We start from the raw sequence: 26,965 nt of genomic DNA on the forward strand, positions 1-26,965 counted from the left end.
AAGTATTTCAAGGAGAAAATTTTGCATTCTGTTTTTTACGCAGTGCTGAAGAGGAAGATAGAGTTCTGTACTTATTCCCTAGAAGCCTAGTGAAAGGAATATATACGCTTTTTATCTTTCCTTTGCCAGTTTTCTTTAGTAGGCAAATGCGTGACGTCTTTACGGATTCATTTTTTAACCAGGGATTTAAATCTGTGAAGGAGTCATGCCTAGAAAATGACACCCACAGATGCCAGCCTATTTAGGGCCAAGTGTGAAGGTGCCCGAGTCCTTACGTTCCTGGTTCATCTCACATAACTTTGCGTCAGATATGACTGAGTGTCTTGCACAGCTATGGATTCCCCATCCATTTTTATTATTTCCAGTGACAGAGAGGGAAGAAGGATTTTTTCCTTTATTTATATATTCACAAAGAACAGCGGTAGTGCTCCATAGCATGGCACCGTCAGGAAAGACAAAAGGAAGGGCTCCTAAGAGGGACGGCCCCACCTGAGTGAGCCAAACCCTGGAGGAGATGATGTACTGCAGCAGGTTATTTGGGGATTTTCTCTTATAGGCTACTTGTGATGGGGCAACAGTCCCTGAGATGGACAGAGTGAGCTATCCCTGTTGAGGAGAGGAAGAAAGGATGTGCTAACACCAGTCTAGAGCGTTTACTGGCCACTCCCAGGCCCTCTGCAGAAAAACATATGGGTTTCAATTGGCATTGGAAAACACCTACCCATGTCCTCACCACCCCCAGGCAGAACAAATTACCCACTGCAGTGACATCTTGCCCACCCTCATCCCTCCCAGCTGCCCCCAGGAAAGTGTGAGCATCCATGTACCTCCTCTCCCTTCGTGTGGGCTCAACCATCACCAAAATTGTGGGGAACTTGGGAGAAATAGCTAAAGTCTTGTAGAAAAAGGAGCCTGGATCATTTCTGGTCTTGTCATGCAGTGTGTGCTTATTTTTGTCCATTTAGAATATGTCGCATTGAGGGAAAATAAATAGAAAAAGAAGGTGAGGTGATCAGAAATGTGATTGTCAATTTTTTCCCACCTGTATGATGTGATGCGTTAGGAGTCAGAAAGCAAAATCTGTTCAGTGTTTCAAGGGGTAAACCTTATTTTAAACAGACATTTCTGATATGACCTTTTCCTAACAGTATTTTTTCATATATCTGCCCAGTAGACTGAATACAGAGGTGGTGGATGTGCGCTGTATTATTAACCTAGTGGCAACAACATTAATAACATAGAAGGGTGCTTTATTCTACTGCTAGTGCTCGCATCTGTTTCACAAACATTACCAAGATAATCACATTCTTCCTGCATCTGCTTTGCTTTAGCTCACACAGATAATTCAGGGGTAATGCACCTTGTCTAAGCTAATTCTAAAAACATGCCTCAAACACAACAAAAAGTGCTTGGTGGGTATTTTGACCAAATGCACTACATCAAAGTAAGCGAGTAAACTGTAAATGTTTTGAATAAACTTGGACAAAAATAGGCATTTTTCCAGCCATGTTTCTACCATTAGTTGTTCGAAGTTTAAGCACCGCCTTTGTGTGAATGCAGAGCAAAATGCTGGGCAACCTGTAAGGCAGCCGGCTGCTCAAGTCACAGGTAAGGGGTAAAATTTACAGCAGTGCCCCAGAGGTATACACTCAGGTCTGAGATGGGGGCTGGAACTAGTACCTGACCCCCTCAGATAGCCCGCAGGCTTTCGGTAGAGCTGATATGGGATCACCTACACAGGATGGCACCTTTGAGACCATACACCTACTATGAACAAGCTTAGAGATCTCTGGGTTCAAGTCACTGGGACTTTGCCCAGTGGATTCACACATTTAGTACATCGTGCAGATGATTTTCAAAACTGAGGTTAAATAGGCAAAATTAATAAATATAGTAAATAAAAATTAATATATTAATTAAAAAAATTAATTAAAAAAATTAAAAATTAATATAGTAAATAAAAATTAAAATTAATAAATATAGTAAATGATGTACTAAATAACAGAATGTTTGTTGTTCATTGAAAATCAGTCAGAGGTCAGACTTTTGAAGGAAGCCTTGAATTCTCAGTGAAGCTGTGCTTGTTGTATACCAGATATATCAAACCCTGCTTTGTCTTCATATGATGAAGAAACATCAGTGACCATTACTATCAGCAGCTCCTGTAAGGTACTGTGATCAAGCAATAATATTAAGTGTCAGAAGCTTGAAATGACTTCATTAGAGGCAGGAAAGAAGAGAATTTATGAAGGCATCATTAGCATTTTCCTTTTTAAACGACATGCAAATTCCTTGCAGGAACATATGCCGAGAGTCCTCCGTTAGCACTTGCAACCAAAAGGAGTCTCTTCCTCAACACTGACTACCGCCTGTCGTCTTACAGAAAGGGTGCCATATGCTTCCAGAGAGCTCACACCACACCAAGCATCACTCCATTCATAAGCTTGATTTGTTGTAATAATAAGTTCTTTTAAATGCTGTTTCTCCCAAATAACAGGTATTAGAAATTCAGTTAAAAATTATTATTATTCGCATTTGCAAATAAATTCATCAAACAGACTTGATTGGAAAAGTTTAGCTTGCATTTGATTGATGTTATTTTAAAGTGCCTACCAATATAAAAGAGCTAAGAATAATGAGGATTTCCCAACCAACTCCTGAAGCTCCATAGCCAGAAGAGACAGTTCTGAATCCTTCCTAAAATAAAACTAGTTTGCGTGTAGCAGATCAACATTTATGCATTTGGAAACTCAAGATAGCAAAGAGTGGTCTGCAACAGGCCATTTTTCCTCGTCTTTCAATGCTAAAATACAGAACTGGGTATTTGAAAGTAGACAGAAGACAATGAACAGAGAAAACATGTATGTTTGTCTCCACTAGGAAAATATTTAATACTTATTGAAGTTATGTAATATTTAAGTGATCCATGAGTTACCTTCTCATTACACTAATAAATGCTGCCAAATCTGCAGCATCTGCAGCACTAATTGGACTTAAAGAGAGACCTTGCTTTATCTGTATCATGTGGAAGGGCATTTGGCCCAAGGTTAAGTATTACTTAAAAGGTAAGAACACAGCCTGGATTTGCTTCTTCAGCCCAGCCAGCACTGACTTCTGGGGGCTACCTTCTAATTTAGCCCAGAGTAAGCATGAGTTAATTTATGTCTATTATATTTTTCCTCTGCTCTCACTTGTTCACATCACTGATACTCTGCTCCATGCCTTTCCATCTCTTTTGTCCTCCCTGTTTTGCTGTCTATATATTTTTAACTCAAGATTGTTATATATTATAATTGCTATAATTCCTCTCAGAAAGCCAATAAAATTCCATCAATAATTAATCATTTAAATTAAAAGAAATACGTGACAGGAAAACTTTGAGCATCCTTAGTGGTATTTGGATGTTGTCCAAATGAAATCATGCCAGGGACTGTTCATGCCCTAAGTGGGAATTGTTCACGGCCTGCAGGACCGAGGAGTGAGGCAGGACGAAAGGCTGGATCCCTCTGCCGCTTATAGGAAAGAGATTTTAAAATGTCTTGTTGACGCTTGCACACGAAACACTGCCCTGTCATTGGGAATAATAGGCAACGAATTGTTACAGTCATTAGGGAGCTGAAAATGAGAAGTACAGGAAACAGCAATTAAGCAATTTCAAGCCTAAATCATAACAGCGCAAGAGAAACTCCCCAGATGCCTTTGCAGCCTTTCAAATAATCACTGGGTAAGTTTTGCCAGGAAAAGAAAAAAAAATGGAAAATCAATGAGTGTATTCATGAAAACACAGAACAGCAAAATCAAATTAGGTGAGGGGAAGTTCCCAATGGAGAGGAAGGGAAAGGACGTATGCAGGCTGCACAGTCCCCATGCCGAGGGACCCGGCGGTGCAGGAGCCCTGCCCAGGGACCTCCTCATTACAGGCAACCTCTCTGCCTGAGGATGAAGGAACACTGGGGTTTAACAGGCATGATATTTCTTGTGGTTACTTTGGTGATGACCTGAGCAGAAGCCACAGCACTGCTCCTAGCCTAGCCTCGTTTTCTGCCAAGCACCATTTGCCATGTGAGTATTGAGTCTAGGAGTCTTGTCCTGAAATCTTAAACGTGTTTCTAAACTAACTTCATGTCTCAGTTAAGCAGGAATGTGCCTGGGGGCTGGACTCTGCACATACCTCGTGTCTGTCAGCATAATATCTGGCCCCAAATGATCCCTTTTGAACCACTTTGTGCAGCCCCACAAAGCCCGGTGTTTCTGAGGAAAGCTGGGTTTGCAGACACATGCAGCCATCTGGGCAGCATTTGTACAGATGGGCTCATAGTTTCTTAGGGAAATGAACCCATTACACATGGGCATATTTCTTTGCACCTAATGTGAAATACTTCTTGTCAGACATGAGTCGCTTTGGGACCAGTGGGGCTATGATGCAGTGAAGAGCCTGAGCATCCATTTATCTTTAATACCATAAGCAGAAGCTCATGGAAACCATTAGAAAAGAAAAAAGAACCAAATAAGAGACCGCTAACTGTATGAAGTCTCAAATCTTAGCTCCAGGTAGCGCAATCAGCAGAATATCTACTTCTTCCCATTTGCATGATTAATTGACATCTTGTTAACTGCTCATTAGGGACACCGCAAATCAGCACAGAACAAAATAAACACATTGCAACAGAGAAGAGGGCCTCTAATTGTGAATTATACTGGGAACAAATGGGGTTTTGAAACACATTTCAGGAGTCAATCTGTGCAGCGTGCGCAGTAAGATGCTGAAGGAGAACTTGGTGAAGAGCTGCTCCAGAGCACCTGCTGCCGCCTGTGCTGCTGCCCCAACCCTGATGGGTTCCAGCCCATGCTTTGTGTCCAACTGGTGATCTGAAGAGCAAAAAGCATGTGCACACACAAAAAAGTAATCTTAGACAGGTATTCAAGCTTATTGATTGAAGTAATTGATGTATTACTCCAATGAATTTCTTGGTCAATTTATATGGACCTCTGACTGCTCGGGTTTACATGTGGGTGAGACTTCAAGTTAAGCCATGCAACATCCTTGTCCTAGTGATGAAGACTCAAAAAAAGACTCAAGCAAAGCTGCGTGTAAATATTCCTCCTCTATGTCAGTGTTTATACCTAATACATAAAGTGCCTGCCTTACAGAGGTAGCAGTGCTGAGAGCAGAAGCCAGCAGTGTCACGGTACGCAGACACCCAACATTTCACCCCCTTTGAGAGGTCCCCAGTTCCCCTCTCCCTGCACCTAGGGCAGAAGCCCAACCCTTCAACAGAGCCATGGGCGACTCTTCCTAGCCACGGGTGGATGAGTTCAGTGGTTTGTAGGGATGTGCTGAAAAAATGCAGCTCCCTACACTAGTAGCTCATGCCCCAGAGCAGCGGGCTGAGGTTGTGCCTTCCTGTCCTGCCTGGCCAGGAGAGGCAGCAACCACCTAACAGCAGCGGCAACATGAGACTTTTCTTCTCCCTGTTGCAGCCTGGCAGCTCCAGTATGGATTCTGGGCTAAATGGCATCTTCTTTCCACGCACCACAGAGTAATTTAATTTGTTTTCTTTCCTGCTTGTTTTGTATTGCAGCAGCAGAAAGGACAACGACTGATAAAGGGAGGGAGAGAGCTGCAGCAGTGATTTTCCATTTTATTTATGGTGATATATATAAAAATAGATCTCAGAGCTGACAGCTTTGTTGCTTCTCACTGCTGGGCTGGCACGTGGAGCTGCACCTCCACCCCAAGCACAAGGGTGGGCACAGGGCTGAACCCCCTGCGCAGGGCGACTCTCAAGAAAGCAAAGGTGAGAACAAAACAGCCAACAATTTACAGCTTATTTCTAGTGGAGGAGAAGCCTCGAGCTAAATCTTGCTCTCCTAATGCTGAAGCCAAAGGGACGAGTCCTGTGAATGGTGAGAGAGAGGACTGGGAACTGGAGACAGCAAAGTACCCCTGAAGGAAAATGTGAGAAATGTCATTACAGATGGAAACAGCAGCATCTGGCTTCTATTACAGCCTTTCCTGAATAGCACCCTATTTGCGTGAGAGCTGAGCAATGAATCATGCTTTTTGACCAAAAAAAACTTGCTAAAAGAGATGATGAACATTTCAAAATCAGTGGCCAGAACAACTGGTGATGTACGAGTGCCAGTGACCACCCCCTTGAGAAAAGCAAACGAAATCTAGTGGGGTGAAACACAGGCAAGTAAAGTTGCCATGCTATCATTAGCGTTCCTTTTGAAAGCCACTCTGACAGACATGCACCTGTTATTGACTGTGCTGCCTGTCTATGGGTCTTATTTTATTAGAGGAAAAAAATTTAAAAGAATGCAAGCAAACATTGCGTGGGAACAATCGAACAGCAAATGACACAGAGAACAGTCATTACTTCTTTTTAACTTAGGGGAGGTGTTCACAAACAGAGAAAAAGAATATATAAGAATCTTCTCAAATAGGGACAACAGTATTTAAGCACACAGATTTATGTTTTCTATTGCGCATCACTGGAGGAAGCTGTTTATACACACCTTTTCATGAATACTGCAGGTGTGATGCAAGTCCTGCCACACTTGGCTAAACTTCAGATATCCCCAAGGGACTGCACGGGGGAATGACTTTGATGGATCGTGGTTGCTCTTGAAACCGAGCTGGGAGAGATTAGCGTGTCTCAGGCAGAAAGACTCCGCTCACCTGATTTTTTTGTTCTGATGAGATAATTTTTCTAATTAACCTCAATAACATTCCAGACACACGGCCCTATCCCACATAGATGGAAATACATTTTCAAATGGACATTTCTCTCTTAACCACGGTTGCTAGTACTGAATACATAGTTTTAACACTTTGGCTGCCAACCGGTTCGTTGGGAAGCTAAAGCTGAACATTTGCAACAGAAACAGAGGATGCCCCCAAGAGATCTGCCCTCCCATGGGCGCCAACGGGTTGTACACACACTCATTGAGCAAGGAGAGCAACAGGGACTTAAGAGCAGCCTTACAGGATCAGGTGCAAATTTCTATTTGTTTCTCTCCTGATAACAATCCAGGCAGTCGGCAGCACTTTCCCTCTTTGGGCTGGGCCTGTGAGACTGAAAATGATTTGAAAGCCACCATGGTGGTATCTGGTCCTTTGGAAGCACTTGGTCCCCACTGCCCGGTTAGGAACAGGAAGGACCATCTCACAGACCCCCTGAATTCACTCTGGAAGAAATATGAGCTATTCCTCCTTGCTCCCACCTGCTTCGTTTAAAAAAAAAAAAAAAAAAACAAAAAACCAAAACACTCAAGTGCCCAGCCAGTGCTGCTCCAGGTTTACAAAGCTCTCCTGAGCCCCCTGCCTCTCGCCTGACTTTACACCAGCAATGATTTTCTGCTGTGTAGATCTGGAAAAGCAGTTGTCCACTTCCCAAAAGGAACCATGGACCCTCTGACAAAGAATGAGTAACTCCTCAGTCATCATCTCACTACCTCCTTTGCACCAGCTGCAAGTGCTGTTTTGACAGCCTTCCCAGGACGCTTGCTGGAGGTGGTGTTTTCCTCTGATACCCAAGTGATGCCAAAGCTTGCTGAGAATGCAGTATAAAAATAATCATTGTCTAGGTTCATAAGCAGTGAATGAATGTGAATTTATTTCTAAGTATTGATCATATTTCCAAGTCTCTGACTGTAGTCAGACCAATGGAGCTGTGTTTAAAACATCTCAAAACATCATTTTATAAACCTTCTTGCAAGCAGAACAACTGAGAACTAATATAGGCAACAACCTTTATTTTCCTCAGCACTTGGGACTTTAGATTTAAGGAGAAGGTTTAGCAGGATATTTGGCACTAACTAAACAGAATTTAAGGAAGGGGCAATGTTTATGTGAATTCCGATAATTAAGACAGAAATTTTAAAGTTATCCCTTTTTTATTTTTAAATCTCTTCAGAGGTGATGCCAGTATCTTATTATCAGTCTGCCTTACCTCTTCTCATAGAAAGATGCTACTCCAGGTTCTGCTGCAGCTGAGCTCATACACTGCTGGGTGTCCACTCTCACATGAGTCCATAGGCTCTTTACCACATCTCCAGGCATTGCTCTGGGGGAGCAATATTTCTCTAGGCAGAAAGGATCATTCTGTGAGATTAACTTTCTATACCTGTAGCAAGTCTTTTGTGTAAGTCTTCCCAAACAGACAATGACACTGTCCATTTCTGATCCAGGCCTGGAAGACTGTAAAATAAAAGTTTTGAAAACTAAAACATGCCACTAGTCGAAAGTAGTCTAATTCTTTTAAAAATTATTCATGTTGCTGGATGAACATGCTAGTAGGGAGGTGCCATCAAGTCCCAAAGACATTCATCATGACAGTTCAGAAAATAATTTGCAAAAAATTCAGGCTTGATACTATCTACATATATTTTTTGCTCACCAGGTAACACAGTTCTGGGAATGTGTTATACTCTTCCAGACACACTTTGGTAGGGGGTTTCATTTCATTTTCTTTATTTCTGAGTCATACAGCCTTTCTGCCTTGTCAGCCTTTGCCGTAACTTTTAAAGGACACAGGCAGAAGAAGAACAGATGGAAGTAATGATAATTGCTTACTCTGAACATTACAAAAAATGCACAGTGCCTATAAGGTCTCATCCAAAGTTAATGGAAAGACTATCAATCTCTTGTACCTATATTGCCTCTGTTACCTTAGGATCTGAGCACCTCAGCAGCTTTCAGGAATTCATCCTCAGGACTACGTAAAGTAGGAAAGCATATTTTCCCCATTTAATTTTAGCAGAGAAAGGCTTTTTGTGCTCCTTGAGGTTACACACAGTGATGGAGCAGGAGTTTGAGGCTGGGTGTTTCAAGTCCTTTAGTTGACTTGATGGTGGCCAGATCCCACATGGCCTGCTGAATGGGTTCTGGATCCAGCTCACCCTCATGGGCACCTGCTGCTTCTTACACTAAATATAAGCCATATGTAGCATATTGTACCAAGCATGTTGGCCAAGTGAGATATAATAGCTATTTAAACATCTCACATTTTTCAGCACATCAAAACCTGGCTCTGAGGAAGATAATCTCAAGAAATTACAAACACAGTATTAATCATACCAAAAAAACCATGGGATTTTTCTATAGCTCACTAAAAAAACATAGAACCGTAGAATATCCCGAGTTGGAAGGGACCCATAAGGATCATTGAGTCCAACTCCTGGCACCACGCAGGTCTACCCAAAAAATCAGACCATGTGACTAAGTGTACAGTCCAACTGCTTCTTAAACTTCAACAGCTTAAACCTAGACTAAACCTCCCCTGCCTCAGCTTGACTCCATTCCTGCAGGTCCTATCACTAGTGACTAAAGAGAACAGATCGGTGCTTTCCCCTCCACTCCTCCTCGTGAGGAAGCTGTAGACTACAAAAAAAAGGACCCTAGATAACCCAAGACTCAGAGTCCCCTGGGGAGCAAACCTCCCCTAACTCCTCAAGCTTCCTATATGGCAAAGGTCAAATGATCCACACCTGGCAGGTTTCACTTAACAAGGGTGGAGCCAAGAGACCTTGTGGAATAGGCTCATCTACCTGGCTTCAATGTTTTAAGGTTAATTGCTCCTTATCACTAATAGAAATAACTTGACAAGAGGCTTAGTGGTTAGAGTTGACCTAATGAATTAACTACAAAAGGTGCACAAGGGTCATATTTCTGTTAGTCATTCTGTGAGGAAAATTAGTACAGAGCCTGTTAAAAAATAAAAATAAAAATAAATAAATGAAAGAAAAAAGAAAATGACCTTAAAGGCAAAATTGCTATCATAGATTTTCATCTGTCTAGTCATGACAGATAAAGAATATAGCAATCAGAATTACTTTTCTTGACATTAATATTATTTAAATTTGCTTTTTCTGAGATCTCTTCTTTATGCAGGACTTTTCAAAATCTAACCCCATGACCTCTGGCTACAGTATTTACTTTGGCTGCATAGAAACTGTCACGTATAAATGCCGGGATCCGGATCCTCACTCACTATTCAGGTCAAGGACTGGGCTGAAAGTTTTGGCTTTAATTTGGTTACATGCTTACATTGCTGTTTTCTGGCAGGTCATGGGATTGGCTGTCCTTGGGGAGCTTATGTACACATGGCCCTTAGACTGCAGCCAAAGTGTTCCTCTAGATCTGGAAGTTCAAAGATGGTTGCAGTCTCCAAGCTCAGACACAACCACATATTATTCTGGCACAACTAATTTTTGTGTTCCTTGCACTAGCTGTTCCTTCACCTTCTCTTCAGATACAAGGACATGTGTCTCTTTCACGGTCCTTCATTAGTAAACAAACCAGGCTAGATTAAAACTTCTTTAATCAGTAAGACACCTGCCTTTGGTTTCAGTGAGAATTCAGGTCCTAACAACTGAAGTTTCTACTGTATGGTGTTTCTTCTGTATGGGATAATTTAATTTCACTTTTGAAGACTTACAAGGATGTAGTAACAAGAGCAAAGGCATAAAACAGTACCTGAGGCACAGGCTACTTTTGAGCCTGCAGCAGACTATAGGTATGATATTACAGAATCATAGAATATCTCGAGTTGGAAGGGACCCATAAGGATCATTGAGTCCAACTCCTGGCACCACACAGGTCTACCCAAAAGTTCAGACCATGTGACTAAGTGCACAGTCCAACCGCTTCTTAAACCCCAACAGGCTTGGTGCAGTGACTACTTCCCTGGGGAGCCTGTTCCAGTGTGTGACAGCCCTCTCAGTGAAGAACCTCTTCCTGATAACCAGCCTGAACCTCCCCTGCCTCAGCTTGACACCATTCCCACGGGTCCTATCACTGGTGACTAAAGAGAATAGGTCGGCGCCTGCCCCTCCACTCCCCCTCATGAGGAAGCTGTATATTGCAATGAGGTCTCCCCTCAGCCTCCTCTATTCCAGGCTGAACAGGCCAAGTGACCTCAACCGCTCCTCATATGTCTTCCCCTCTAGGCCCTTCACCATCTCTGTAGCCCTTTTCTGGACACTCTCCAACAGGTTTACATTCTTTTTGTACTGTGGTGCCCAGAACTGCACACAGTACTTGAGGTGAGGCCACACCAGCGCAGAGTAGAGTGGGACAGTCACTTCCCTCGACCAACTAGCGAAGCCATGCTTGATGTACCCCAGAATACGATAATGCATGCTAATTACTGAATAGGGTGTGAAGAGAAAACCATTGTCAAAGCGGCTTTTCTAGTCATAAACAACATGACCTGTGCAATAATTAGCAGCAGAACTTTAAGAACATCTGTCTGATATTTCCTGCCCCCATTTCACTGCCACGAGCACACCACATCCATCAGCTTCATCTTCTTTGATCCACCTCCCACATTGCTGTGCTGGCTTGCTCTTGCTTTCTCCAAGGATGTTCCCGGGGATGGAGTTTCCCTTTCTGCACATTTCAGCATACATCAACTCTTGTACACTGACAGCCTACCTCCACCCTCCCGCTGGTCCCATCCATGATGCTCTGCCATTTGTGGGATGCTGTGCTTTCTGTTGGCCCTCCTGGGCATGTTCACAGTTGCATCCCTGTGCAAACAGCTATGGAGGATGCTATGTGGATGCTACAGAGGGCAAAACTCCTCCATCTTCCCTCAGACTATCCCCTGCTCTGCAACACCCTGGTGTGGGTTACAAAGCTCCCTACAACAGGGGGCTGTGCATAACAATTGAGAACACAGAGACCTGGGTTGTGATGAAGACCCTCCTGTTTTAAGCAGTAGGTTTGGGCTAATAACAGCTGAGGATTTTCCTTTTTTAGAGGGATCAATACTTTGCTCATGCACTACATGGTTGGTAGATCTCACCTGTTATGTTTTGCTTCTGGATAAAAGCAATGCATAGTTTCCAAGAGAATTAAGCCTGCTGCAAATCGAGCATCACCAGTATCCATGGAAGTGATTCTTTGTGAAACAAGAGGAAAGAACATCGGGCCTGAAAAAATTCAGTATTTTAAACAGTATAGAGGATGGAAGCTGAAATTTTGGGGTTAAAGGCTTGGGTGATTTTTTTTTATTTTTTATTTTTTTTAAGAAATAAAACCAGGAATAGTTTATGTAACATTCATCAAACATCTATCTACACATCTAGTATGTGTGCAGTACATAAAGAGTGTGATTTTGGGTCACCATGTGTGATACATTTATAACAATAATATAGATATTAATTTGAAGTAAATGTGTACTGGGTAGGGCACTCGTGTCATTTCCAGGAACTAATAAAGGTAGTGTGAAAGGCTTAGCTATGGGGATTGAAATAGTAAGGAGAATTCAGAAAATATAGTTAAAGAACTTAAAAAGAACATCTGAAAAGATGAACCTTTTGATAGGATTTAAACTGCCTATAGGATTCAAGAGCTTTAATCAACAAAAGCAGCTTATTCCATCAACGTCGTGAGCAAAAGCAGAGAAGGCATCATCAGTGAAGAGCATTGTAGAAAACAATTTCTTTGGTTTAAAAAAGTGTTTGGAGAAATCTGAGAGTCCTCCTTTTGTCTGGTGACCATCTGGATGGATTTTGCCCGAGAAAACCTGCCCTGAACTTGAAGCAAACAAACATTTGTTCACATGGTGGGAAAGAAAAGATCGAAGCAATGTGCCAGAACTGTAAAAGCTGCCCATGCATGTCAGTAATATTTACCTAGAGCAAGAAAAATGTGTTTTTCATTTCTGGGACATTATCTTTAGTCCTCTTGCAAAAGTCTCCTTGACCATCCTGCATAATGTAAAGCTGGGTGAAAGATATTTATTTTTTCCCATATACAGCATTTATTTCTGTAACACACATTTGCATTCAGGGTCTGTTACCAGAAGAGTCTCGCACCGTGCTGGAGGCTCTGGGGGTTAAATTCTATGTCCCTTGTTGAGGTATTTCTGGTGCCTGGTGCATGCCCAGTGGCCAGCGAGGCGAGGGAGGAAGGTGGCTTCACCTGCACCCGGCGGTCATTTCGTGCAGCTGGCTGGACTGTGATGGACCCAAGGACTGTGATGGACCCAAGGCCATCAGCTGGTCCTGGGGCCCTAACACCTGTAAAGAGGGATGGATGGTAAACTCCATAATGGGGACGAATCCTGCAAAGAGGCAGAAATGCTTATTTCCCTTTTTGCTTTATGGCTAGCTTTGGGTGGCACTGTTTTGGATGGACCCTGGACAGCTCTGTCTCCCTGCTGCAATTTATGCTCATTTAAGTGAGCTGGCAGTTCAGGTGATGGTTGGTTCCTGTTTCGAGATATTTAGCATCCCTGTCTGTTTCTTTGCTAACTGAAATATCTGATATCCTTCAACAAATAAAATCAGTGACCGCTAAGAATATATGCATCAAACCCAGAGAGCAACTAAACTTTATGCTTTTTAGTATTCCCAATTGTCAGTTTTTACTAGACCTCTGAACCCACCTCACCCAAAGCACAAAGGTGGGAGAAACTATATTTCTTCTTTTCACAGCCTTGAAAAAGGTGTACATAACCTTTTCTATATTCGGCTAATATTATCCTTCAACTCAGAGATATATAATTTACTAACGCAAAAGGTTTGGGTTGTCACATTTATATAAATCCAGATTTAGGGTGAAAGGTTAGAATATTTTGGAAGGAGATGATACATACTCCACAAAGGACACTGATAAACTACATCGTCTCTATCTTATTTGTGCACCATCATTGCTCTGGTGGAAAGATAAACGCTTTGCCTTGCTAACACCAAATAGTTCAAGTCTACTTTGCTAATGTACTTTTTGACAGTGTAACGTGTATTGTTGTACACACAACTAGAGCTACATCTAAAGAACATAGCTTGAAAATTTTAAGTTCAAGATGAAAGACCTTTTTCTTATAGGTAATTTTTGGGGTTATTTATTTATTTTAAAATTATCTTGAAGCAAACTACAAAGTACTCAGAGTTAAAAAAAATGGCAAAGTCTTAAAAGAAAGTGTAAGTGTTAAAATGCTTTAAATTCCAGTAAAATATTTCTGAAATGTTTTAGAGCAGATTGAGGGCACCTATGCAGACACACATTACCTTCCCGGCAGCATTGCAGAGTCTGAGAGCTGAATTATTAGGAGAGCTCTTTTGCTGGATTTCAGACAAATCGCTGTAATGTGCCAAAGTTGATTTGGCATGAAATCATCAATAGACCCTCCAGAATACTAATAACATTAAAGGCAGAGGCCAGGACTGTCAAGACTGTTTGGCTAAAGTTAGGCTCATAAATTAGTAGTTGGGCCTCCAAATTGAAGTCTTCTACTTCCAGATGTGCTGCAGCTGCTGCTGGGGCTGAAGAGGCCCCAGGGGGTGACCTAAAGACATGGGGGTCCTGGGGATCCCGGAACAAGAAGAGTTGGTTTCATGGCTTTGCTTCTCGGTTCAAATCTCTGTCTACTGGTTTCAGATGCTCTGGGTAAGCAGTGCAGGTTATGGTCCGATGACTGTAGTTTTGAGCATTGGTGTTTTTTCTAACACATACACAGATCTTGTCTGTGAACCCCACGCCTTCCTTTTCACCCATCAGAAATACAGACGCAGCCCAGTGCTCTGAGCAGATACAGATCTTCTCCCAGCTCCGCTTTCAATTCCCCTCATGGCCTTGGGTGAAACTTCTCTCAGCCTCTGCTTTCTCGCCTGTAAGACAGCAGCAACGAGGCTTATCTTCCCCACACGCTGTCAACATTACTGATTACATTCAGCTACTTTCCCCAAAGCACAAACTTACCATAGGATCTTTGGTAGGAAGGAATAGAGAAGTTTTCTTCCTCGGTGTAGTTGTAATTGTAAAATGCCGAGGAATTTAAGAGAGTGAAACAGCATTTGGACCAGGTCTTTAGGCAGCAAGGTGCATGCTTGCTGCCTCTGTAACATTTAGGAACAAGAGTTTTGGGTGGCACAAACCTGCCTTAACTTGAATTTGAAAGAATTTCCTTTGGTGGAGATATGTTGGTTCAGTTCAGCTGAAGTCCAGGCCTCTGCCTTTTTCAGCAGCAACGCTTCCTAAAATGACAGGGAGAAGCACAGTTTGGGAGGAGATCTGCAGCCAAGCAGCAACTCAAGGGAACTAAAACTGTCTTAGCTGATTAACAGAAATGAAAGCTGCTCAGAAACAAATCTGAGTATGAATTTGGAGCACAAGAATTAATTGAGAAGGGGATTCTCTTTGTACGTCTTTTTGTAGGTCAGACAGTTTATCCACTAAGATGCCTTTGAAGCTGCCAGCAAAAAAGGCATCACTAGAAAGATGAAACGAGCCAGTGAGTAAAGTCATCTGTTTGCCCTAAACCCCACGGTTCTGGCTGAATTAGTTGCACGGTGTATAACAGAAGTCTAAGACAAAGAGATGCTCCATTAACCTTTCCAAAAAGAGAGTAGGAAAGGGATATCTGTGGCAAGTGGTGAGCTGGAGGCAACATGGAGCCTTTATTGGTACCAGAAGAGGAGCATAAAGCTGGGAGGTTGAATTTCTGCCTCTGTCACAAACAAACAAAGCAAAAATGAGTATAGGCACAGGAACTGATCAGCAGCATATAGGAAAAACACTGCAGCTCCTGATCAAGTCAGTGGAAGAGATTTCACTAATAACATACAGAAAAGAATTTGAGAAAAAGAAACACATTCAGAGCAAAGCAAACGAAGTGTTTGTTTTTTTATAGCCCTTGGCTATAATGATATTGACAGTAGAAAAATTCACATTTCAAAGTTGCTTCTGTTTTGAATACAGAAAGGCAACGTGGGATGTTTGTCATGAAGGGAGCAGAAATAAAAGAGGTCTTAAGATCTCACAGTCCTGCTCTTCCTGACCAGAGAGGAGCTGAGGCCAATCGTGCTATACTCTGCCTCCAACATGCAAGCCTGTGCCTAAGGAATTGCTCATCCTTTGCTGAGGATGAACAAGGTATGAGAAACAGAGGAAAAGAAGATGAAGTCGCAAAATCTGACACATTCTGGCAAGTAAGCTGTGAAAACAATACTTGCTTGGACCATATTTTCCTCTACCTATAGCTCCAAAACCAATAAAAGAGGCATTTCGTCATGATGCTGTATTATGTTGTATTTATTATTTTTCCAGCCTAAAGTGCTTTGTGTGTGAGATTAAAAAGCTGCAAGTCTCAGGCCATCTGGCCAACCAAATGGATTTAGCGTACAGGATCACTGCCAGATGTATGCCAGTTGTAAGTTTAATTTTTGAACATACAAAGTGCCTGGGGCTTTGTGTCTGTTATTCAGAGAAAACCATGTTCCAGTTTTCCAAATGAATCTAGATGTGGTTTGAATCTAGGTGTATGGGCTTTTCTCCTTCACATGGTTTAAGGGCAAATTCTTTGCTTTTCATAAAGAAAAATGATTGCTAGAAGATTTTGTATTTTTCTGACATGTTACATATGTTTCATCACATCTGTCTGACCTTATGGAACAGGAGGAAACATAGTAATAAGTTTTCTTAAGGACCTTCAGTGAAATTGTTTAATTGCAGGATAAAATTTCAGAGTACTTCAGATGAATATGCACTTATATTTATTTATGACCAACTTGGAGAATAAATATGTTTTCAAGTATATAATAGTTTTTAATATCTTAAAAGTGAAATTTAATTGATTTGATTTATTTTAAGTGAGGAGCTAATGGAAGATGAGATATATTTTTAGCTTTACAGACCATTAAGAAGGATAAATTGATTTTTTTTTTTATTTTGCAAATGTTCTCATATAACAAGGTCTCCAGAGCATATGAGACAGCATATGAGATATTGTGAAAGTGAGGAGAGGTGTGAGCCTGGATAGGTTTGTGCATTGTAAACAGGGCTAGAGGATTATATTCACAACACACCAATTGAAATCAAGTGTAGAGCAGGATTTGGGCAATGGGAAACAGTGATCTGTGGGTCTGGCTCTCCTGACACCAGTGGGGGTACAGAGCCCAGGGTTCCACAGCAGCTGGCACAGAGTGTGGCACTGCTCAACCCACTGCCCTGGCTGGGTTTGGTAACAAAATGCAGAGACTGAATCAGGAATTTCTTTGAAAATGTCTCTAATACTAAAAAAAAATCTCAGTCTTCCAAAAATAGTGCTGCACCAGCCTTGAAATCAGCAGGTCTAATGGCATTCTTGTTCCTGGAGATACACAAGGAGTTTTTGTTAGTAGCTCAGCCGATTACCCAGTGAAAAGGACACTATTTGGTTTTGGGTGTGCCTTCTCAAGGAAGAGCCAATAAAAGAAAAGCTGGCACTGTAATTTGGAATTTATTTTACTCATAAAAGTCATTTTCCTTTTGATATTAGCCATTTTTCCTCCTGCAAACTTGCTTGAGGGTGGGAATCAGTGAAACTAAACAAATTGTAGATTTTGTAAAGTAAGGAACAGCAAATTGAGCAAAAGGAGGATTATGAAGACTAAATCTTTTGTTCAAAGAGTGATTAAAAAGCATTAAGTTGGATGAAGTCAATCTAGAGCTTAACTGCATGAACCTTCTGCCCTGTTTTTCTTCCTTTTGGTTTTACACGTATTAAGAAATGAAAGGAGTGAGAGAGACCTCACTGGGACTGCTGGGACTGGGTCTTTTCAAAAATAATAATTGAGCAAAATCAGTTGGATGCAAGCTGGGTTTTCTGGTTTCCAGGCAATGTGAAATGTCCTGGATGGCTGTGTCCAAGAGCAGCAAGAGTAACATGAGCGTTCTTTCCCTGTAGAGGACTCGAGCAATCCCACACACAATGTGGGGATTCCTCCAGGCAGTGAGATTCTGGATTTCGTGGCCTCTGTTCCCCATAGTTGAAGGGAAAACAGTTCCCCTGCCCAAGAGCAAATACAGCTGCAGCTCACTTCTGAAGTAAGGAAGGGTCAGGGCAATCACTATTTGCTTTGCATTCAGAATATACATATTTTTCTCTGGTTCTAGATTAAATCTGCACGCAGTGGAGGCATCCAGGTCTCTGGGTGGTGTTTGCCTTAAGGAAAATTCTGTGTTCAGAAGAGCATAGCTCATTTACACGAAAGAGCAATAGCACGAAGCAGGAGCTAGCAATGGATGCTGTACCATAGCCATGCACATAAATCAAGAGAAGCTAAAAGCAATAAATAGCCAAATTTCTGCACTTTGTTTTTACACAGCACTTGAAGAGCTCTGAGCCCTTTTTCCATGCCATGTTTATATAGAGATATCAAGGGTGGGGGACAGTGTACTGCTGTAAACAGATATTATTTTTTTTCCCCATGGCTTTTCTGTATTTACAGACTTAATTGTCTTCCTCTGTTTAGACTGGCTTTAAATGGACCGCTAGTTTAATTTAAAACTAGTTAGCAATGTCAAAACCACCAGTCTCCAACCGCTTCCCATCATGCTGTCTTTGGTCTGTACATTTTTTTATCTACCCAGTTTGGCCAGGTGATGTTCTCCTGGTTTGAAATATTATTGTTTCTGGTCTTTGATGTCCTCATGAATTCAGAAATCTGTGTCTTTACTCACGGAGAACTCTGTTCTATGGCAGCAGTGGCGCCCACACCTTTGCCACAGGAAGCAAAGGTCTGTAACAGAGTCCAGTTGTCAGTGACATTACACTGGGTTCTATGGGGCAAAAATAAAATTGTCCTGGAGCCTTTTACTCTCCTTAAGTCTTATATTCCCCTCAATTCACCTTTCTCTTGCTAATGAAGACCAAAAGGAGGAATTCCCCCTAGAGCCTTTGAACAGAGCTTGGGGGGAAGCAGTTTGACTTCCAATAATTGTTTTTGATATTTCATCATTTTTCTTGCTCTAGGATTGGATGAAAACAAGATCTGGGGGGAAACAGGAGATTTCCTTCTGCCCTAGAGAGAATTAATAAATAGCCCAGTGACCAGATAAAAAATAGCCCACCTCTTGCAGAGAGGGCAGAACAGCCCTGCAGTGTGAAACCAGGGTGCCTGTTTGCCTCCATCTCCCTTCTTCTTTCCCTTAGACTATTCTCACCTCTGCCCCCAGCTCACTAGTGTACCTGTGGAAGCTTGTTATTTTGCTTAATCCTCCACCTATAAATAAATGAATAATTAAATAAATAAATATTAAAAAAATCCTGTCCAAGTAAGTCAAAAAGCTGAGAAAGGGCTGGAGCTGAAGAAGTTGGTCAGCTCCAACCACACAACTACACATATTTATACAGGCTTTTTTTTTTTTTTTCTCTTCCAAGTACACTGGATTATTATAGAATCGTAATGTCCTCTCAGAATTGCTTTTCCAAGGGGTGATGCTGTATAAATCATGAAAAGTAGACATGGAAAATGTCAAGCTGGTCTCCTGGTCCAACCATCTGCCAGGAGAAGATTGTTCCCTGTAGGATTTTCCTCAGTGCTCTGCTGGCACGAAATAGTAAAGAGATGCTTTATCTGCAGCACAGCTCCATACCTATTTATAGGCCTGCAGAATTCATCGTGGGCATTTAGTTATGGGGAAATGACTTCACAGCCCTGTTGCAGAATAAGGTCTCTCCATCCACAGTGCTGCAGCCAAGTTTGTCGAGCAACACGACCCTGCAGCCCCAAGTTTGAAAGCTGGTATGTGTTTGCAGCTTGATAATTAAACCAGAAACATATCACAGTACATATTCTGCTCTTCCATGAGGCATTGATATCCAACCAACAGTCCCTTGATAATTCCCCCATGAATAATGGGCAAAGTGTTCCCGTGCGTAAAAAACAGAGGAGCATTTCATTACCAGATCCTCTGCCTCTTTGCCAGAAGCTACCAGCCAATAAAATGGAAAGGAGAGATATAGCTTGTGGCATCTGTCAGTGCAAGTAGCCTTTGGTTCAACCTGGGCAGTTATAAATATTATATTAGAAGTATTAGCAAGAGCAGATTGGATTGCAGCAGGTCCAGAATGAGACAGCCCGAAGGCTGGCAATAAAGCAGGAAGAAATGAAACGGTTTGGCATGGGTATCTTCTGCTTTGCACCAGGCAAAGAGTGAAGAGGAAAGGGGGAAATCTTTCTCCTTGATTCAGCTCATTCAGAGCGTTGTCTAGAGGAGCCACGCTCACCGCCTTGGCAGAGGTGAGCTGTTCGCACCAGGACAGGCAGGCACCAGCTAGCACCACGACATCATTCTTGTAAAATCGATTTAATTATACTCATCACCGCTTTGTGCTTTCCTGGCAGTATTTCTCTGTGTTTAACCAAGTCTGCCATTGATGAGGGCTCCGTTGGCACTTCGGGCTGGAGCTGGAAGTGCAGGCTCAACTTGCACAAGCTGTATGGGTGAACCCAGGCACATTGGTGAGGGACAGAGTTTGAAGACATTCAGGGATTGAAAGATGAAAAAAAATAGCTGCTAACTCCTCTTGGTTTCACACAGTGAGAGCTCCTGAAATTGCCATTTAGCTTTTATACTCAGCTTCAGACACCATAACAATTTGTAAAATCTTGTTCGAGCCTCTGCATCTTGGTTCCCCACTTATATCACAGAGAGAAAATTATTTCTCTGGTGTGACCTTTTGTGAGGAGCTAACAAACTTCTGACACGGGCCATAAAAGTGCCTCAGCTAAATAAGAAAATTAATTGTACACATTGAAATTCTGATAACTTTAAGGGGACAAATAAAATCAGGGAGCATATTTCATATTCCTTCCTGTCCTTTAATTTTAGCTCTTACTTGTAAATAAAAATTGTTCATCAGAAAGTTTTATTGTAAGGTTCATGGTGTTACTTAAAAAAAAAGAAAGAAAAAGAAAAAGAAAAATCCTCTAAAATTTTTCCTTCAGCAATGAGAGAACAAAGCTGGCAAAAAAGCACTGAAGAGGTGGACATTCCCACACCATTAAATAAACCCTCTGCCTTGCTGTGCACAAAGGATTAGGAAAGACAGATGCCAGAAATTGGTCTAGACTATATTTCCCTAGAGGCACTGGGGGATATTGAGGGAAATCACAATCATTCCATAACATGTGATTAAGGAATCAAGATATATACTTTGGTTCATTTTAAGGATGCAGCGGACTGGATGTGACCACCCGAGGGCCAGAGGAGTGGGGAGAAACCATCCCCATCGATACCTCTGTAGCATGGGCTTGCATCGTTTGCTCTACAGCTTTTTTACCCCAGCAGAAATGCTCCTGTAAATGAGAACAGCCTGCACCGTTTTGGACGGGAGGCTATTATATAAACAAGTGTACTGCACTGGCTCTCTGGAAGGACTTTCCTCCCGTTTCCAGTTGGTGTAGACGCAGGAGCACTCGGCACAAAAAGGCACTTGGAGGTTTCTCTCTAAGGGTGTGCACGAGCACGGCTCAAACAGGTGCTGGGAATGGCGAGCTGAGAGGCTGCATTACTGTTAGCTCCCACCTGAGGGTAAAAAGCAATATGCTGCCTGACCTTAGGCTGAGAAGAAACACTGGCTACCAAGCAAGAAAACATCCCCGACCTCTCTGCTGCTGTTAACCCCCTCTGGTGTTGCACCTCCTTATAAACTGTACCAAGGCTAAGTTGTGCTTGCAGGGCTGCAGCCTCCATAGGCAGGACGATGCTGTGCAGGGCAGTGTCGGTGTCCCTCCTGCAGCGCAGGGTGAATACAGTCATTTCCCTTCTCTGACTTCTCCTTTCACACTAGGCACTGCTATTTGTGCTTTGGCTCTCTTCCTAATGACTATATTATTAGCTCTATTTTCATCTGCTCTCAGCTGTTTATTTTGCATGGAGTTATTTTGGCTGCTCTGCCTCTCACAAATTGAGTAGCTGAACCAAGTCCATCACCGCTGCCAGGGAAAGCACGTCGCTCTGTCCGGCCAGCATCATTTTCCGCCTCCCATGTGCTTCTGCTCCCTGCCCACACCAATGTCCCGGCCACCACCCTGCTGTGCTACCCAACCCACGGCAGCGCAGCGAGGAGCGCAGTGACCATATGGCCTGGGGCAGCTGGGCCACACGAGTCCCCATCCATAAACCCAGCCTGCACTTCTGAAGGCGCAGAAGGTGTTTAATATGTTATGTGTCACTTTATGGGCTATGCCAGTCTTAATTACAAAGCCTGACATGAAGCACAGAAGCTGTCCTATTGAATGGGCTCCCTGCAGGAGCAGGAGGCTGTGTCCCTCGCTCAGAGCATGTTTCCACTGGCGTCCAGGACATCTGAGCAAAGCAGCTGATGCTCTTCTCTTTTTGAGGTGTTTGGTCCTTGTTTGTCACCAAACCACGCAGCCTGCCAGTGCTCTGGGGAGGAAGGATGTTGGGCAGTTCCGTAGCAGCAAGCACAGCACAGGAATTTCCTCACTGCCTACGGAGAAGCAGAGAGGGATCGAGTGGATAGAAGCAGCAATGAGTGATTGCCATTCAGGTCTTCTCTTCCCACTGAATAAAGATAAAAGCTGAAATAAAGCTGCCTCAAATGGCAGTGACGCTGGGCAGCTCATGCAGCATCTCCCAGGTTTGGGGAGAGGAAGGAGCACAGGCTGTGAACAGGGTGGGCTGCTACAAGAGGGTCTTAGCTAGAAAAGAGCTCTCCGACACTTTCACCCCTCAGCATCCACCTGGGCTGTCTGGTGACTGAGAGAGAGCCCCCTTCCTAGGATGGAGAACTGCATGGAGGCTGCGTGCTGCTTTCGGTTTGTAATGACACAAAATCAGTTGGAAGAGCCTGCTGGCTTCCACAGTCAATCTAAGAAGATCTCTGAGAGAATGAGAGAAACTGGGAGAGTTTCCATTATCCCTGGAAACCTCATCAAAGATAGGAAAATGGTTATAAACAACCCTCTGACCCAATAAACACTTAATAACAATAACCCTGTTGCCACTCATTTCTCATGTCTGTGTGAGAGGATGCTGTTCTGTCACAGTAAGGGTATCTCTCGATCTCTGTTCCACCCTTCCTTTGCACAGACACACAGACATGTGTGTGCTTTGGATTGCTTTCATAGAGCCAGCCCTGGAGCACAGCTCCTGGCTGCAGTCCGTGGGGTGGGAACATCCGAGGGGCAGAAATCACAGCGGGTAATTCCCTTTCCTATAGACTAAAGCAAAAAAAAATAAAAAAATCCTATAGCAAAAAAATTATTTGCTTTTTCATAAATGCAGGGTAAGAAGCTGGTGCCAGGCCATGCTCCCAGGCTGCTCGGTCAATGAGAACACGCCTGCTGATTTTGGGAAGCTGTGTGCCACGTGCCAAGCTTAATGCTGTGTGGCACCAAGTGCCCTTATTCTGCCCTTGTTTGGAGTGTGGTGCCTTCTGCTAGCTGTAATCCGATAAATAAATAAATAAACAAACATTTTTTTAACATCTTGAAAAAGCCCAGAACAGAACAAAGTTGGGAGCAGCCCTTCCTGCTGCTCGATACAAATCAAGCTGCTGCTTTCACGTTTTTGCAGGTTCGCTCCAGGACTCCAGCTAAGTGAAGTCAAGGCAGGGTTTGTAATGCACAATTTAATCAGTGAATTTGTAGATCTCAAAAGGCGTGCTTAATTTAATATTGTTTCTAACGGCTATTGTCTTCATGCTTGCTTGTTTCCCCGGTGTTTTTCCCTTTTGTAATTATTCGAATGGGCATTTCCAGGTGCACTGCATATATTAGCAAGCACTTTCTTTTTACTGAGTGAGATGCTTTAGTGTTTATTTCTTCATTGCCCTAATACTTACTTTATTGAAGGTCCTAATTCTTCTAAAGGAGAAAAACGAACACTTCTCACCCATTTCTGCCTCACTTTTCTCTTCCACCTTATGCTGCCCTTGAAAGAAGAAGAGCTGAATTCCTGGCCAGGGTTAGACCAGATTCAGCTTAACTGAGAAAAGCAACACTGCAACGGGCTGCCTGGTGAGCTCCAGGCAAGGGGCTCATTGCCTGTCCTCCCCCCTTGCTGGGATACCCAGCTAAGCATTCCTTGAGCTAAAAACCATTCCCTTGGCTGTCAGGAGCTCAGGGCTACTCTAAGCTCTCTTGAGGTGCCCACAGTGCCCATTTCCTGCACCCCATTGCCATCCATTACTTTTCATGTGCATTTCTCCACTTCTTGACAACTCTTCATGCTGTCACCAAACAGTATTTCCATACACGCACAGCATCCCTTTACTGCACGGTAGGCTAATTTTCAGACTAGTTTATTAGCGTTATTACAAACATGGCTCTTCATCATCTATTAAATGGTCCCGCAGTCACCATGATCCTGCACAAAGCCTGTAAGGAAGCACTTGTTTCACTAAATTACCCTGCAAATGTCAAACTTGCTCTGTATTATTAGCTGTACATCTTACATCCTCTTTATTAGGATTTTGTGTCTTGAGGGTGCCCTGTGGCGTATAGATTTTTTAAACTACAAACCAGTGTCATTTCGCTGTTTAAAGGAACATTTAATTAAACTGGATTCATTGCTTGCATGGGGCAAGTTAAATGAAAACTAAATAGATGGCATATGATTACATGTTATTAAGAAGAGCGACTGCTCCAGAGACCAAACTCTTTTAACACAACATTAAGCTGAGCTCATTTCATATGCACAGGTTAGCTCCGGCCTGTGAGGGGACCATATTTCGAGATCAGCAGAATGGTTATGGGCACTGAGCAGCTTTTAAGAAAATGCATGTTTCAGGGAAGAAACCTTTTCTAAGCTCGACTTCAATATGCTAATGACAGAAATCAAAGTTTCCCACTGATTCTAGGTAACCTTTTTTAAATTAGCACTTTTATAATATCAGATGGAAGTAAATGATAAGATTGGCTTTATCTATTATCTCACTAGCTGTAAATTAACAAAGAGCCACAATGAGTATAAAAATAAAATTGAAAGTATTTTGTAAGCTTGAGTCATTTGATCACATCATGAATTTTTAATGGTTTCTAGGAAAGTAAAAGAGGAATCACAATTAAAACTCTGTTACACAGTTACTCCATTTATGTTGATACAACCAGGAACACACTGTTATTTTTAGAAGAGCACTCACAAAGGCTCTTTTTCAGGTGTCCTAAGCTGATTTTCGAACACTCGCCACCCTCCTGTCCTTCTCCACCCCCATCCCCAGTATTCACCATGGCTGTGAGCCTCCAAAGCCTCCAGCAGTGGCGTGGGATTTGGTGGGCAAAAGCTGCCATTTCTTACACAAGTCACAGCCATTGCTCTGCCATCATCTACCAGCTGCTCTGAGGTTAGGATTGTCTTTGGGGGTTTTGCCTTTCTTTTTGGAGGGTTTGGGTGAGTGTCACTGCATGCCACTGGCCAGGTGTCATGGCCCAACAGACCAAAACACGTGGAGACTTCTCTCCCTTCCCTCCTACGCACACGCCTTGCCCGCTGACTTACCTGCTATTTCCATTAAAACCACAACGGTGACCAGCTCCAGCTCTCTTCAAAAGCCACATAATGACACCACATCTATTTTCTCTGCTTTGCAAGTGAGCATGCATTGCCAGAGCTCCCGCGGTGCTGTTCTCAGTGTGGGGTTCACAACAGAAAGGCATTACACCATTGAGATCTTATATCTAAAACTGGAATTGCCCATTTCTTCCCAAAAAGTAACTTAAAATCAGGCTGCTTGGCATGGAGGTACTGGTGGGATTGGCACTGCGTGTCTCTTGCTACACGTTTCCCAAGCACAGCTGTGTTTTGTACAAGCTACCCGTGTCAGCAGTGGGGACATTGCTCTTTGGGCTCACAGGGCTACTCCGGGGACCGTGCTTGCCCCACAGAAGGCGAATGCTCCCTCCAGGCCGACCCCCCCTGCCCTCTCTGGGTGAATATCTGATCACCCGGCCCTGCCCTGCTCATTCACTTCCAGCAGAAAGATTTTAAATCCCCTGGGTGTGAAGATGCCTAAGGATCAGAATAAATACCTAGGTCCTAAAACCATCAGGGCTCAAATCTCCTGCTCAGCCTTAGCCACACACGGGTGTGAGCAGTTCATCCTGCTGTCCTCAGCCTCCTGGCATGGCCCAGGCCACCTTCCTGCCCTGAGCTGCAGCCCTGGGGCTCCTCCGAGGGCTCAGACTGCAGAGCTGCGTGTTGCAGAGGGATAACCAAAACAACGCTCACCTGTAGCCATATAGACACGAGAAACTGAACTGCAGCACCTCTCATTTTAACTAAAAGATAACTAAAAATTGAAACAAGTAACACAGTCTTAGAACAAGTCTGCCTTCTAAATGGAAGTGCAATGGTCCAGAGGTTGAGCTTAGCCAGCAATAACTCCCGGGCTTTGAAACAGGCTTTTAGACTGAGACCCCGTGTCTCTTTTGTTCGTTAGCACAAGCCAGCCCTGGGCACATCATATGGGCACAGCTCTGAGGCGAGCTGTAGCCAAGCTGGTAATGAGCAGGGATGTAATTAGCAATGTTAGAAGGGCTGGATTGGGCAGATGGGAGCTGAGAAGGCTGCGCTTGCTGTGAGGCAGCCTTTTATATGTGTTGGCCTGGGACCTACAGCAACATGTGATGGATGACCCTACACATCGATAAGCCATTTGAACAGTAAACCAGGACATCTGTGCCCCTTGTCTTGCTACAGGGTGGTTGTACCCTCTCCATAAATCATGCCAGAATGAGGTTTCCCTGGGTAATTTGGGTTACCCTCTTCTGCCATGTGGGCCAGCTCACCAAGCTTTAAAACAGCTAGGGGAAGTGAGGTTCACCTGCAAGACAAGAAACCTCAAATTTCTTTTGCCATGGATCTTCGCCTCCCAGCTTCTGGCTTCTGCCTTAGAGCAAATGCTGTCTCCAGACACAGCCTCAAAGCCTCTGTGGGGTGACAGGAGGAGTTGCCAGGCCCAGACTTGTAGGAACCAGAAATACTGTAAATTTTGTGCTGCAAAGCCTTGCCTTTGCCAGAGTACAGGCTTTTAGCATTGTGGGGTTTTTTAATATTTTCCACTGTTATCATCCCATCTCATCCCATTCCATCCCATCCCATCCCGTCCCATCCCATCCCATTACCTGCTGCCAAACATTCAGTGTTACAGCAGCCCACAGGTAGCTGCACATCTATTTCATGGTTTGCCTTCTGCCCTGACAGCAAACCCATCTGATC

At 43.2% G+C, this 26,965-nt stretch overlaps 1 long non-coding RNA gene across 5 annotated transcripts; it reads right to left on the reverse strand.

Moving 5' to 3' along the window:
- Positions 1–5,617: 5,617 nt before the first annotated feature.
- Positions 5,618–9,530, reverse strand: LOC310901991. 5 transcript variants are annotated; one of them, XR_014586368.1, is made up of 4 exons: positions 8,677–8,923; positions 7,959–8,091; positions 7,339–7,559; positions 5,618–5,947 (listed from the first exon to the last, which is right to left on the reverse strand). It is a non-coding gene; the product is annotated as an uncharacterized lncRNA (long non-coding RNA). The 5 variants fall into 5 exon arrangements; XR_014586369.1 differs by lacking the exon at positions 5,618–5,947 and adding an exon at positions 6,227–7,230; XR_014586372.1 differs by lacking the exon at positions 5,618–5,947 and adding an exon at positions 8,406–8,526 and having other exon boundaries at positions 7,253–7,559.
- Between the last annotated feature and the right edge of the window lie 17,435 nt (positions 9,531–26,965).

This window comes from Anser anser (assembly GCF_964211835.1).
Source record: "Anser anser genome assembly, chromosome: 6".
NCBI classification, from domain to species: Eukaryota; Metazoa; Chordata; class Aves; order Anseriformes; family Anatidae; genus Anser; species Anser anser.